At 43.3% G+C, this 14,018-nt stretch overlaps 1 protein-coding gene across 8 annotated transcripts in view; it reads left to right on the top strand.

The window, feature by feature from the left end:
* Positions 1 to 1,401: 1,401 nt before the first annotated feature.
* The window catches only part of GALNT11 (polypeptide N-acetylgalactosaminyltransferase 11), a 55,452-nt gene continuing 42,835 nt past the window's right edge, over positions 1,402 to 14,018 (top strand). For 4 of the 8 annotated variants that reach the window (XR_004619379.1, XR_004619380.1, XM_034639795.1 and 1 more), the window contains exon 1: positions 1,403 to 1,595. The gene's annotated coding sequence lies outside the window, so the exon portion shown is untranslated. Of the gene's footprint in view, positions 1,596 to 1,675; positions 1,943 to 14,018 lie in introns of those variants that run through there. The other 4 variants (XM_034639800.1, XM_034639788.1, XR_004619381.1 and 1 more) reach the window with 3 other exon arrangements.

Consider the following 14,018-nt stretch of genomic DNA (forward strand, 5'->3'; position numbering starts at 1 on the left):
TGAATATTGACTCTAGAATAGAAATCAGAATAAACATCCAAGTATTGGTGTGACTGAAAGGAAATCCATAGTAGCCTATATGTGGTAATTTCCTGTTTCATGTGGAAACAATCTGATTTGTTTTGGAGCTAGTTGAGAACTATCTGCTAACCCACTCAAAGCTTTTCTCAAAACACAGTTTTTGGTATGATCAAATGTTCAGACAAGACTTAAAGTAAGCCTGGGAGTTCTCTAATTAAAGCATACTTCTCGGATTGTAGCCTAAGACACACCCACATGAAATTGAGCTCTCATTATGTTTCATAGGCCGTGGTAAGTACTCTGTCTGTCTTGATTATCTCCGTTCAACCACACATAAGATAGGGCCTATTGTTATTGCCATTTCATAGATGAGAAAACCAAAGTTAGAATTTGTCCGGGGTTGGGATTGCCAGTTTTAGCAAACAAAAATACAGGATAGCTCTGTCTTTGAAATTTGAACTTTGAATAAGCAGTATTTTGTTGAAAGTATATTTCACATATTCCACGGAAAATATACCACAAAATTGTTGTTTCTCTGAAATTCAAATTTCAGGCCATCCTGTATTTCATCTGGTAACTTTATCTGGGGACAAACTAACACAGCCCATATAGTAGCAGAATCAGCTCAAAGACTCTGGGCTTAACCACAACGTTAGGCTGCAAAGAGCTAAAATTTTAGTGTCATTCTTCGTAACAGTAAAACTGGAGCTAAACCAAACCTCAATTGCTAGAATTATACCATTATACATTAATCTGATGGAATAGCATATAAACCCGTTTAAAATAACAGCTAGAAAAAAATTCCGTTCCAGACCCATCAGAACGGCAAACATTTAAATACGGATGCTATCAAGGGTCGGGAGCAGGTGTAGCAGTGGAAGCTCTCGGCACTGACTGTTCCCTAGCACAGGGATTTCAGTTTGTGTGCGAATCGCCTACAGATCTTGAAAGCTGATTGCGATGACTAGGCAGGTGTGGCAAGGGGCCTCCGATTCAGCAGTTCTAGCCCCCAGCGGACGCTCACGCGGCTGGCTGTAGCCGCTGTTCCTCGGGATGCCTCACTTCTGCACCTGACCACCAGCCTGAGGTTTTTCCACGCGTCTCTGAGAGGTACACCGCAAAGCCTTCACACTGGAACCCACATTTCTTTCAGCAAAGCTGAAGCTGCACATCTTTTAATATATACAAGCCCGCTTGTCCTTAACGAGGCCTTTTTTTATACGAGAAAAAAACGCAAGCACCCGTCACAGACCCTCAGGGCCACTGCCAAACCGGGAGTCTCGTGAGCGCTCCGACCCCTGCCAGCGCACCGAGGCGCCCACCCCAGGCGCGAACGGTGACGTCACCCGCGCGCGGGGGCGGGGGTGGGGCTTTCCGTCACGTGGCCCCAAGGGCACGCGCGCTCGCTCCGAGACTGCGGCGCGCCCGCGGCCGCCACCGCGCCGGGTGCAGTGTTTGTTCCCGGGCAGCTCCGCCCGCTGTGGCTAATGCGGCTCGGATCCGGGCTGTGGCAGGAGGGAACATGCCGCGGCCCGAGTCCCAGAAGGCCGGGATCCTGCGCTGCCGGCGTCGGGGTGAGTAGCGCGCACTGCTTGGCGCGGCGGCGTCTGAGCCCGCGCGGCCTCCGTCGTCCCCTCAGCTCCTCAAGTGAGCGGCTCCGGCGCGCGGCCCCGAGATACTGTGGGGTGACGGCTGCGCCCGGCCCCTGGCGCCTGGCTGCAGTGTCAGACGGCGCGAGCACGGCCCCCGGGGACTGGGTGTTGACGGAGGAACCGCCCGCGGGGCCAGGCGCGCCCCTGTGGGCGGGGGCTGCGGAGGTCGCGGAGCCGTGGGCCCGGGGCTCCAGCTGCTGTTTTCCGGAACGAGGGCCGGAGCCCTGCAGCTCGGTTTGCCAAGAAAAGGAAGTGGTGCGGCAGAAATGGTAACGGAAGATGTCAAACGTGAACGCTAGAGAGGAGTGAATGATGCACCCTCCCCCGGTCCCCCCCACCCCGGTCCTTCCCCCGCCCGCACAATATCCAGGCAGCTCGCATTTCCCGGGAAGGCTCAACAACTTGTGTTTACACATGGCATTCGGTTGATGTCCCTCTGGTTTCTCTTTTCGTTTGCAATATACTTGTTGGAGAAATTGGGTTATTTGTCGTGTATAATTTCCCACCTTCTTAAATTTCATGGCGTTTGGATAAATCTAAAAATACCAAGTCCCTGTCCTCCAGTTCTAAGAGACTTCATCCTTTGAAGAATATTAATATGCTCATGATAGAATAGTTTATTTTTACCATCAAAGAACATTTGGGTCAGCGTTCCTTTTTTGATTAGTATTATGAAACCAGTTGTTTGGTTGGTCGGTTTTCCAAATATAAAATGAAATTATAACTTTGTCCTTTTCATAGTATTACTGTTCACTGTCTTCCCCCAAATCACAGGTTTAGACCCTACTTTAAAGTGTGTTTGTTTTACTCCACTCACTTCTTCCCATTTATCCAGAAATTTGTATGTCGAAATTACTCTGCCTTAAGAAAAACAGAAAAAAGAAAATCTCTCTCCACTCTCAGTATGTATTAGTTAAGCTTTTCAAGTTAAAAGTGGTGAAAGAATAACCCACAGTTTTCACAGCTTCTCTTGACAATTTCTGTGCTGTTTGTTCCGTGCAATTTGGGTTCTCTTTAGTTTTTTGTTTACTTTAAACTCTATTTTTAATTGCAAAATACACACAACATGAAATTTATCATTTTAATCGTTTTTAAGGCACAATTCACCTGCAGTAAGTACTTTCAGAGTATTGTGTCACCGTCCCACTATTTCCAAAACATTTTAATCACTCCAAGCAGAAAATCTGGAACCATTAAGCAATAGCTTTCCATTTCCCCCTTCTCCCAGACCCTTTCTGTCTCTCTGAATTTGACTGCTCTAGGTACCTCATGCAAGTGAAATCATATAATTGTCTTTTTGTGTCGGGCTTATTTCATGTATTGTTTTCAAATTTCATACATGTTGAGCATCTATTAGACTTCATTCCTTTTTTTAGCTGAATGATATTTTCATTTTTTGGCTGTATCACAATTTGTTTATTGGTTCATCTCTTCACGGGTGCTGGGTCGTTCCACCTTTTGGCTACTGTGCATAGTGCTGCTGTGAACATGAGGTTACATGTATCTGTTTTTGATTCCTTGGGGTGTATAAGTAGGAGTGGAATTGCTGGGTCGTATGGTATATTTGACTTTTTGAGGAACTGACAAATCCTTCACATTTTTAAAACTGCTTTCTTAAGACCTGCATGCCTTGCGATGGCTAAATCTGATGGCCCCACCTTAACTCATGCTGACTTGACCTCTAAATCTTTGTGACACCTCATGTCGCTGGTCAGTACACCCTCTTGAGGGTCTCGATTTTGTGATCCTTCTCATGTCCTTTATTAGTACTTCCTTTTCCACCATATTTTTATATGTGCATGTCCCCAGAGGTTCATGGCTTGCTCCCTATCCATTACTTAAACCCGCTTCTATTATTTCCATGGAACTTGAACTAAAATTTTGGTGTTTATTTTTAACATTGCTCTGAGGCTTAGATTTGAATTTCAAGCTAGATTTTTTCCCTCTGTCCCAAATAATTTTATACACTGCTTCTAGAATTTTCTCCCTAAGACAAATATGCTTAAAGACATTAGTTAGCTTTTTTTTTTTTTTTTTGCATGCAGAACTAGTTAATTCTCATCCTGAGGTTCAGAGCCCCATCCTGTCCTCAAAAGTAATTACCTTCCACTAGTCTTAATCAGCCAATCTGTTCATTATAGCCAGTCATTCCACTTGATATTCTGTTTGGAAAACTGAAAACAAATACATGTTGCAATTTTCCAAGACTTGAACTTTCTCCTCGAAATATTTTAGTATTTGGCCATTAAAGTCTTACTTTTTAAAACCAAGCTTAAATATCAGCTTCTAAAGGAAATTTTCTTCAAGTTCTTCATACAGTCTTTTTTCGTCTATAACCCACCTGTTTTCCCTCCTATTGGTTAATTTGAAGCAAATCTCAGGTATAGGGTTAGATTATTTTAGCTGTATAAAATAAGCTCATTCTGATTTCTAGTTTTTCTCGTTTTGTTTTGTTTTTAAAGATTTTATTTATTCTAGAGAGAATGTGTGTGTGCATGGGCATGAGCAGGGGCAGGGGGGCAGGGCAGAGAGAGGGAGAGAGAGAATCTCAAGGTGCCTCCCCACTGCGCTCGGAGCCCCGCGCAGGGCTCAGTCTCACAACCCTGAGATCATGACCTGAGCTGAAACCAAGAGTCAGACACTTAACCAGCTGAGCCACCCAGGCACTCCTCTAGTCTGTTTTTAAAATAAATTTTATTTTAGAATAGTTTTAGATTTACTGAAAATTGCAAAGTAGTACTGAGAATTCTTACAGATACCATGCCAAGTTTCTCCTGTTATTAACAACCGGCATTAGTATGGTACGTTTATCACAATTAATGAACCAATACATTATTATTAACTGACACCCAGAGTTTATTCAGGTTTCCTTTGTTTGTTTCTTTTTTCCCTGTTCTAAGGACATTAGGTAAAAACTAAAGGTCCCATCCAGAATACCACATTGCATTTAGTCATCTTGTCTCCTTAGGCTCTTCCTGGCTCTGACAGTTTCTCAGACTTCCTCTGTTTTTGATGACCTTGACAGTTTTTAGAGTACTTGTCAGGTATTTTGTAAAATGTTTGTCAGTTGGGATTTGTCTGATGTTTTTCTCATAATTAGATAGCAGTTCCACCCCAGAGTGGGAGGACAGTGCCCAAAATACCACCAGGTGTGGGTACTAGCTGGGTGATTCAAGACCTCTGTCTTAAATGGGACCAATGGCATAAATGTTTAAAGACCCCCCAAGCCCTGCCCAATTGGCTACCGACATCCTGACCTCTGGGAACTGGCCATTACATTGCCCTAATTTTAACCCTCATTGGCTGATAAGCTTATGCAGTTCATACTCGTCTCTGGTGATTCAGGGCCAGACATTAAATTGTTGGGAATATACAACTAAATTTTCTTTAAAACAAGGCTTCATGTGTGTCCCCAACCTTTACTCTTCACGGGTGGAGACCTCCTATGCCTCAGAGGAGAGCACCACTCAGTCATTTGCAAGGTGTGCCTCTGGGGACCCCCTGTCAAATTTATTGAAAATTTGTGATACCAGTAAATGCCCCCAGTGGTGCAAACAAACCTTAATCAGGGCATCCTAGATCTGTACAACCCTGTTAGATCCCCTGCCCCTCAATTCCCCTACCTGGTAGAGCCACCCCTCAGGGATGGCTCCACCACCTGTGACAGTGCTTTATCGACCCTGTCCCATTTGCTCAACAAAGGTACCTCACATGTCCCTGCAGCTTACCTGGCCACTCTGTGATGTTCAGCTGCTCCCATGCGGGCCACTTTGCAATGCAGTATGTGGCATCTGGCTAGAGCCCCCACATGCCCTTTATAATCCTCCATATCTGCCCAGGGAACAACACCACATAGATGAACATGACCTACACCTCCTCCCAAGGAACATAATCCCCACAGTTTTGGGCCTCGTGGCCTAGCCATCCAGGAAGAACCCCAACTTATTTCAGCTTCCCTGATCAAGCAGTTGTGTCCTCTGTGGGTCCAGTGCCTTGGAGCAGTCACGCATTTGTGTACTTCTCTTTCCTTTAGCCCCTAACACATGCCAGCCCCCAGGCAGTCCTGTCTGTTTATACCAATGTCCTTTAATCTCCCTGGGACTACCCCTAAAAAATTACTGAACAGGACCTCCAGTCTGCCTCTCTTCCTGCCCCCTCATGTCCAAAGTGCATGTGGTGTTTATCCCCATGACATTAGGAGTCGGTCTGCCGCTGCCCCTCAGCTGGACCAGGCTAGTCGCCACTGCCCTGGGTGTACAACAAATCAGTAAGGCTAAACAGGTACAGATATTCCATAATCTCACCCAAGGGTTTTAATCAAATACCAATTTAACCTTTATCCAAGGGCTTTTATTTTCTTGGCTGGACCCCAGTAATTGGGGATAACAGTGACGGACAGGATTTTGAACTTTTGTTTGTTGATATTGCTGATTGGTGTTCTTGCTTTGCTCAGATGTTTCACTCATTGGGTGACCAAAATCATTTCAGTGGCTTTTAATATCTCCACTGTCCAGCTAATGCCTATGATTTTCGCTAAAGATTGCCTAGATGGGGTCAATTTTGATGAGAAAAACAACTTTTGAGAAAAGCACCTTTTAGGGAAAAATTTGTGTTTCTGAGTTGCTGCCTAGGCATTTTACATTTAGGATAATCCTACTCAGACCCAGAGTCTGCACATTCAGGTAAGGACTTGAGTTTAGGATGCCTGCCATAAGTTCCTGCTTTGTCTTTCCCAGGGCACCTTTTTTTTTTTTTTTTAAAGATTTTATTTTTTTGTTTGACAGAGAGACAGCCAGTGAGAGAGGAAACACAAGCAGGGGGAGTGTTTCCCAGGGCACCTTTTAAAATAACCACTTTAAGCGAAGCTGGGAAAAGTTAGTGACCTCTGCCCCAACCACCTTATAAGTAATAGCTGCTTGCTACCCTGCTCTCTTATTTCCTGCTCCCTGGTAACCTGGGATGTAGGACTGCCCTTTCCCCAGCTCATTGCACTCCCTATCCCCCTGCTTCTGGGAGCTTCAAGTGATAAATCTTGTGACCCTGCTTCCTTCGTGTGGGTATATTGAAATTGCGCTGCCAATCCAAAGGATGCTGGAGGTTTCACGTCCCCAAAGTGGGAGCTCAGGTGCTAAGGAGGTGACCTGCTGCCCCGCCCCCTGTGTGGTTGGTTATGCCTCTTCATTCTTAATTCAGTACACCAGCCCCGCTTCTCAGCACACCACGCACAGTTGTTGGTTTATGGCCTTTTTCCTCCATTTTGAAAGCCAGCAACAGCTGAGTTCCTCCTCTTACATTGCATCATTCTGATTGTCCTTTTGCACATTTAAGGATCCAGAGATTACACTGGGTTCACCCAGATAATCCAAAATAATCTCTTTATTTTAAGGTCAGGTGATCAGCAATCTTAATTCCTGGGATGTGGCTGTGCTGGGGAACCATTATTTTACCTCCACATAACGTATCAGTTACACTTCTTGTAAAGAGATTTTTGGTGGTTGCCCTACAGTTTACAGTATACATTTTAAACTAATTACTTTGAATCTGCCTTCACATGACCGTATATTGCTAAACATCTTGTACAGGTACCTTATTAATAAAGACCATCCCAATTTTTCCCTCCCATTCCTGTGACATTGTTGTCATTCATTCACTACCAGTATGCTATGATCATTCAGTATATTGTGATTTATGTTACTTTGAACAATTTCTTTTAGATCAATTAAGAATAAGAAAAATAAAATTCTCATTTTTTTCTTCTCTGACGTTCTTTATGTAGATCCAGGTTTCTTACCTATGTCATTTTCCTTCTGCTTGAAGAACTTCTTTTAACATTTCTGGCAGGGCAGGTCTACTGGTGATGAATTCCTTAGTTTTTGTTCAAGAAGGTATTTCTTCTTAACTTTTAAAGGATGATGTCAGTGGGTATAGAATTCTAAGGTGGGCGGATTTTTTTTTTTTTGTACTTAAACTGTTTCAGCCTATCTCTTGGCTTGCATGATTTCTGAGGAACATCCCACTGTAATTCTTACCCTTCTTCCCCTGCAGGTAAAGTTTTTCCCTCCCTGTGGCTTCTTTCAAGATTTTTGTCTTTTGATTTTCTGATTATGGTGTACCTAGGTGAAAGTTTGGGGCGGATATTTATTCTGCTTTGGGTTCTCTTACTAATTTTGGAGAGTTCTTGACCATTGTTATTTCAGATATTTCTTTCTTCTCCTTCTGATATTCTGATACTTATATGTTATACTTTCTGAAATTGCCCACAATTTTTGGATGTACTGTTTTTCCCTTTTTTTTTTTTTTGAAGATTTTATTTATTTATCTGACAGAGACAGCCAGCGAGAGAGGGAACACAAGCAGGGGGAGTGGGAGAGGAAGAGGCAGGCTCACAGCAGAGGAGCCTCATGTGGGGCTCGATCCCACAACACCGGGATCACGCCCTGAGCCGAAGGCAGACGCCCAACCGCTGTGCCACTCAGGCGCCCCATTTTCCCTTTTTTTCCTCTTTGCATTTCAGTTTGGGAAGTGACCTATATTCAGGCTCACTGTTTTTTTCTTCAGCTGTGTAAAGACCACTGATGAGCCCATGGAAGGTGTTCTTCACTGCTGTTAACAGTGTTCTGGATTTTTTAGCCATGTCTTTGGATTCTTTCTTAGAATTCCATCTCCCTATTTGTATTTTTCATGTGTTCTTGCATGTTGTCTTTTTTTTCAATTAGTGTTCTTAACATATTAATTAAAGATATTTATTTATTTATTCATTTGTTGGCAGGGGGAGCACAGGGAGAGGGAGAAAGAGAATCTTAAGCAGGCTCCATGCCCAGCATGGAGCCTAGTGTGGGCTTGATCTCACACCCCTGAGATCATGACCTGAGCTGAAATCAAGAGTCAGATCCTTGTCTGACTGAGCCACCCAGGCACCCCTAGATATTTTAAATTCTCTGTTTGATGATCCCCAAATCTGTGTCATCTAAGTCTGGTTCCAGTGATTGTTTTGTCTCTTCAGGCCCTGTTTTCTCTTGCTTTTTGGTATGCCTTGTATTTTTAATGTTGTTGTTGAAAACCTGACATGTTGTATCAGGTAATAGGAACTTCAGGAACTAAATATAGCTTTAGTGTGTGGATTTATGGTGATCTAGCTAGGGGTTTGGCTGTGTTTTAATGTTTTGCTGTAGCTACAGATGCCAGAGGCCTCACATTCTTCTGTGCCCTTGTTTTTATCTGTCCTCTTGACTTTGGAATTTTCTGAGTACCCTTCCCCAGAGAGCCTGTGTCTTGCAGCTATTTGAGCTGCAACCCGCCTTTATTATACATGGAGCCTGTTGGTGTGGTGGTCAAGTATGAGGGAGGGTGAGAGTTCTGCAGTTACGACCATCACAGGTGTTTGCCATGGTGTAGCTTTTTCCCCACTGCAACCTACTCCCTTCTGTAGCTGCGGAATTCCCAGTCTGTTTCCTGGGAAGCCATGACCTTTGCTGATTATCTTTTCGTCTTAGGTTTGCCTGGAAGGGCAGCACGGGGTGGAGTAGAGGAGTGGGAGGAGTGCCCTTTCCCAACTAGGAGAAGCTCGGGCAGTGTCTTTTCCCCAGGAGCAAATGCCTTTGCCTTGGAGAGGGTCCTGCCTGGGGTGTTTCACAGTGATTACTCTTCCCTTCCCAGTCTGAGTCAGACAGGATCTTTATCTCCACCTTCATGGTGGGGACCTGTTAGGGTTCCTAAAGGTAAAGCCCACAGAAGTGTGGGAGCCCCCTCCACCTCGACTGCTTCCCCAGAGTTTCTCACTCTCCTGCCAGGTCACACAGGCTGCAGCACCAGTTTGTGGCTCTAGCAGCTTCTGCTCCAGGTAAGAGGATACCAGCTGTGTGTCTCTAGGTTTTGCGTGGTAGTTTGCCTTGTAATCTCAGTTCTCTGATGTTCTAAAAGTATCACTGATTTTCAGTTTGTCCAGTTTTTTCTTGTTGTAAGGATGGGAGTGATGGCTTATAAGCTCTTCTCATAACTTCTGGAAGAAGTTACTCCTATTTTTTTTTTTTGACTTAGGGTTTATGACTTGTTACCATCTTCAGTGAACTCTATGCAGATCTAGGACTGTGGTATTGTGTCTAGATTTGATCATGCAGGCTAAATTTGATATTTCATGTCACTTGATTAATAATGATTTCAAGCTATACTGTCCGATAGCTTTTGCTTTCCTTAGAAAAGCTTATCACTTTCAAAGTTCTTTTCTTGCAACTATAAAAATACCTTGCAACTTTTCAGAAAAATTTTTCATATGCGTTATTTTGCACTTTATAGTCAACAAAAGCTATATAGCCCCTATCTTTATTAAATTTTCTACTTAAAAATAAAAAACTAGTACATATAAGAATTTGTCAACCTATTTCTTTTCTTTTGAAACCTGATTTTATTAGTTTGGGTTTCTTCAGAATCCTGAGATAAAAAGTTCAGTTTACCTTGTTTATCTGTGAGGTAATTTTAGGACACAGCAATAGGAGAATGAAGAAGTGAGAGAGATAGGAGAGAAAGCTAGAAAGGGTATGGATTTCAAGCCATTTTCTACTGTAGGCCCCTAAAGCTTACTCACACTGGGGAACTCTGAAAGCCAGCGTAGAATACAGGTGTCAGAGTTAGCATCCAGGGCAAGCGTGTAAGGGAGCTGGAGTATTTTTACCAGTCTGTTGTTGAAGGCTGCTGCTAGGAAGGTGCATATTCCCAAATACTTTTGGGCCTGCACTGCACATGGGCAAATGGGTCCAGGGGCCAGAGATGTAGATGCTGGCAGCTGGAAGTCAGGACTGTGCAGGATGGTAAGACTTGAGAGGATGTGCAAATGACAGTGTCTGCTATACTGATTTCCCTTAGCTTGATCCAACACGATGAGCTGGGGTAGAAATTGGCCATCTGTCCAGTTGATTAGCAGGTTTGTCAGCTTTCTAAACCTCTTGATCTTGAGGTGGTAGATTGCATTCAAAAATGAGTTTCTGGAAAATGCTCAAGATCCTGTCACATGATTTTCTGATGTTCTCTTTTTGGTGATACCTGGCTGGTTCACTTTGAAATACAAAAGCAGTAGTTTAGAAAATGACCCTGGCCTTGCGCTTCTGGTAATGGCAGACTGGAGAACCTAGTTGAAATCAGTCAGTTCTGAAAAGCATCAGAGAATTCACAAGATAGTAAAGAATTACTGGATTGAGGTTTGGGAGATAATAGAAATCCAGAGAGGTGAACACCTTGCTTGCACTGCTCTTGTCCCTGATATTTGCTATTTTGAAAGGCTGAGCAGTGTGTCGACAGACTCACAGGATAGGGGAACAGAAGTCGGAGTCCAGGATTTGCCATGGGTGAGAATCCTGCTGAGCCAACCATGGGTAATGTTGGAATCTTGAAAGGCACGTAGGCTTGAATACAGGTAGACTGGGAGTATACAGGAGCTTGCCTGAAATGAAATTCTGCTGTGTCATTTAGGGAGTTTAGTATATCTCCTATCTCAGATTGCTGGTGATGATTGGTACCTAACAGAAGCCAATGAAGATGCTCTCTAGAGGAAGATAACATTTTAGGTCTCAAGTTGTTTCTGAGATGATTTTTCAGTGTCCACACAATCAGATCAGTGTAATCAGGTGCACCAGGAGACAACCTGAACAAGAACTCACACAGGCAACAGGCGGTAGAGGCAGCCACTTTAGACAGTGAGACTGTAAAACACTGTTTAGGATGTTTATGGAGATAGAAGCTGAACTTAAACATCTGAGCAAGGAATCAGAGCAAAGGGACAGAACAGATTTGAAAAAGACAGCTAAGTACTAGATCTAAATACAATAACCAAAATTGAGGATTCATTGGATTAATAGCAGATTAGAAAAGTAGTGAACTGAATGATCAGAAGAAACTTCCTTGAATGAAGTATGAGAAAGGAAGAGTCTGGAAAACACTGAAGAGAGCTAAGAAATACATAGGATGTAGTGACAGAGTGCAATGTATGCTTGATTGGAATCCTAGAAGGAGAGGAGAGAGAAGGGAGTAGGATAATACTTGAAGAGAAGATGGCTGAGAACTTCGAAAACTGACAAAGATATCCATGGAATAACAGATCCTAAATGGAGGATAAGGTGTTTTTTAAAAAAGTTTTCCACTTGTAGGTGGTAGTCTAGGGATCATTTTCCTTAGAGTGAGGCTGTTTGCTAGCTGCCTGCCTGCTCTCCAACCTCCGTCTCTCTTCCCTCCCCCCCTTTCCAGTTTTAGCAGTTTTCGTTATTCTGCTGAGGATTAATGTTTTTCTCACATGAAGAATTACATGGTCTTTTATCACGCTTGTGTAATTTATGCTGGGGTTCCAAATATTTTGATTAGAAAAAAGATACGACTGCTATTTGGATTGAAATCCATTGAGATAAGAAAATACGGAAGACAAGAAAAGCTTTCCAGACTTAAATTATTCTGTAATGCAGAGATTTCAGGCAGAGTGGGTACTTAGGGGACAGCGCCTCTCCCTAGCCCTCCTGGGTCATGGTCACAGGTAGTTCCTACCCTGTCTCCCCTGGACAGCTAGTCAGCAAGCCTCTCACAGGTGAAGGGCATACTCACCTCAGGAACAGAAGTGTGCTTGGGGTGCCAGTGAGGTCTTTTTTTGGAGAACAAGGGGGAACTAGTACTTATCACAGCACCCGGACATACGGTCATTTTAGGTAACCCCGAGGGCAGGGGTTTTCCATATCTTTAATCTTGTGGGAAGCATAAATTTATGTTTAAAAAAGTTACTGGATGACTTCTATTTTTTAAAGGATGGCAAGCAGGAAATCACTGGCCTCTTCCTTGCCAGGTGGTACAACAAAATGCTTAAAGGACATAGGTCTGACATCAGACGACTGGGATTCAAATCTCAGTTCCTCTCCTTCCTTAATTTCTCTAAGACCAAGAAGAAAAAGATAAGGCTGTTTTTCTCTCCCTCTCTCTGTTTTACACTCAGGACTAGTATTTTCTTTTTTGTTAGTTTTGATTTGCATACTTGACCCGTGTAGGTAAGCCACTTCGTCAGTGCCGTCTGCTCTGGGAGACTCCTGACACGCTAGCGAGTAACACACTCAGCAGCCGTGGTTTAAGGGGAGTCAGCTCTGCTCGTACCCCCTTGGTCCTGGGACAAAGCCGGCTGTAGAAGGCCATGTGGATTGTGGATATACAGATGCTTGTTTATATTGGGTGTGTTTAAAGCCATTCTAGTTCCTTAGTTATTTGGTATCTCAGAACACTTATTTTAGTGACCGTCCTTTTTCCTGTTCACTAATTTCTTCTTCATCTGATGTACTTTGGGTTTAATTCTCCTTTTTATGGGCAGAAGGGGAAAAAGAAATAACAGTTTTTGTAATTGTGGGGGCCGTAAATGGTTCCTCTGTATTCGTTCTTTTTTTTTTTTAATTTTATTTTATTATATTGTGTTAATCACCATACAGTACATCCCCAGATTCCGATGTAAAGTTTGATGCTTCATTAGTTGCGTATAACACCCAGTGCACCATGCAATACGTGCCCTCCCTACTACCCATCACCAGGCTATCCCCTTCCCCCACCCCCTCCCCTCTGAAGTCCTCAGTTTGCCTCTCACAGTCCATAGTCTCTCATGTTTCATTCCCCCCTCTGATTACCCCCCTTTTCTTTATCCCTTTCTTCCCCTACCGATCCTCCTAGTTCTTATGTTCCATAGATGAGAGAAATCATATGATAATTGTCTTTCTCTGCTTGACTTATTTCACTTAGCATTATCTCCTCCAGTGCCGTCCATGTTGCAGCAAATGTTGAGAATTCGTTCTTTCTGATAGCTGAGTAATATTCCATTGTATATATGGACCACAGCTTCTTAATCCAGTCATCTGTTGAAGGGCATCTCGGCTCCTTCCATGATTTGGCTATTGTGGACAATGCAGCTATGAACATTGGGGTGCATATGGCCCTTCTCTTTACTACGTCTGTATCTTTGGGGTAAACACCCAGTAGTGCAATGGCTGGGTCATAGGGTAGTTCAATTTTTAACTTTTTAAGGGACCTCCACACTGTTTTCCAGAGTGGCTGTACCAACTTGCATTCCCACCAACAATGTAGGAGGGATCCCCTTTCTCCACATCCTCTCCAACAATTGTTGTTTCTTGCCTTGTCTATCTTTGCCATTCTAACTGGCGTAAGGTGGTATCTCAGTGTGGTTTTGATTTGAATTTCCCTGATGGCTAATGATTTTGAACATTTTTTCATGTGTCTGTTAGCCATTTGTATGTCTTCATTGGAAAAGTGTCTGTTCATATCTTCTGCCCATTTTATGATTTGTTTATTTGTTTCTCGTGTATTGAGTTTGAGAAGTTC

The sequence above is a fragment of the Ailuropoda melanoleuca genome, chromosome 1, assembly GCF_002007445.2.
Source record: "Ailuropoda melanoleuca isolate Jingjing chromosome 1, ASM200744v2, whole genome shotgun sequence".
NCBI classification, from domain to species: Eukaryota; Metazoa; Chordata; class Mammalia; order Carnivora; family Ursidae; genus Ailuropoda; species Ailuropoda melanoleuca.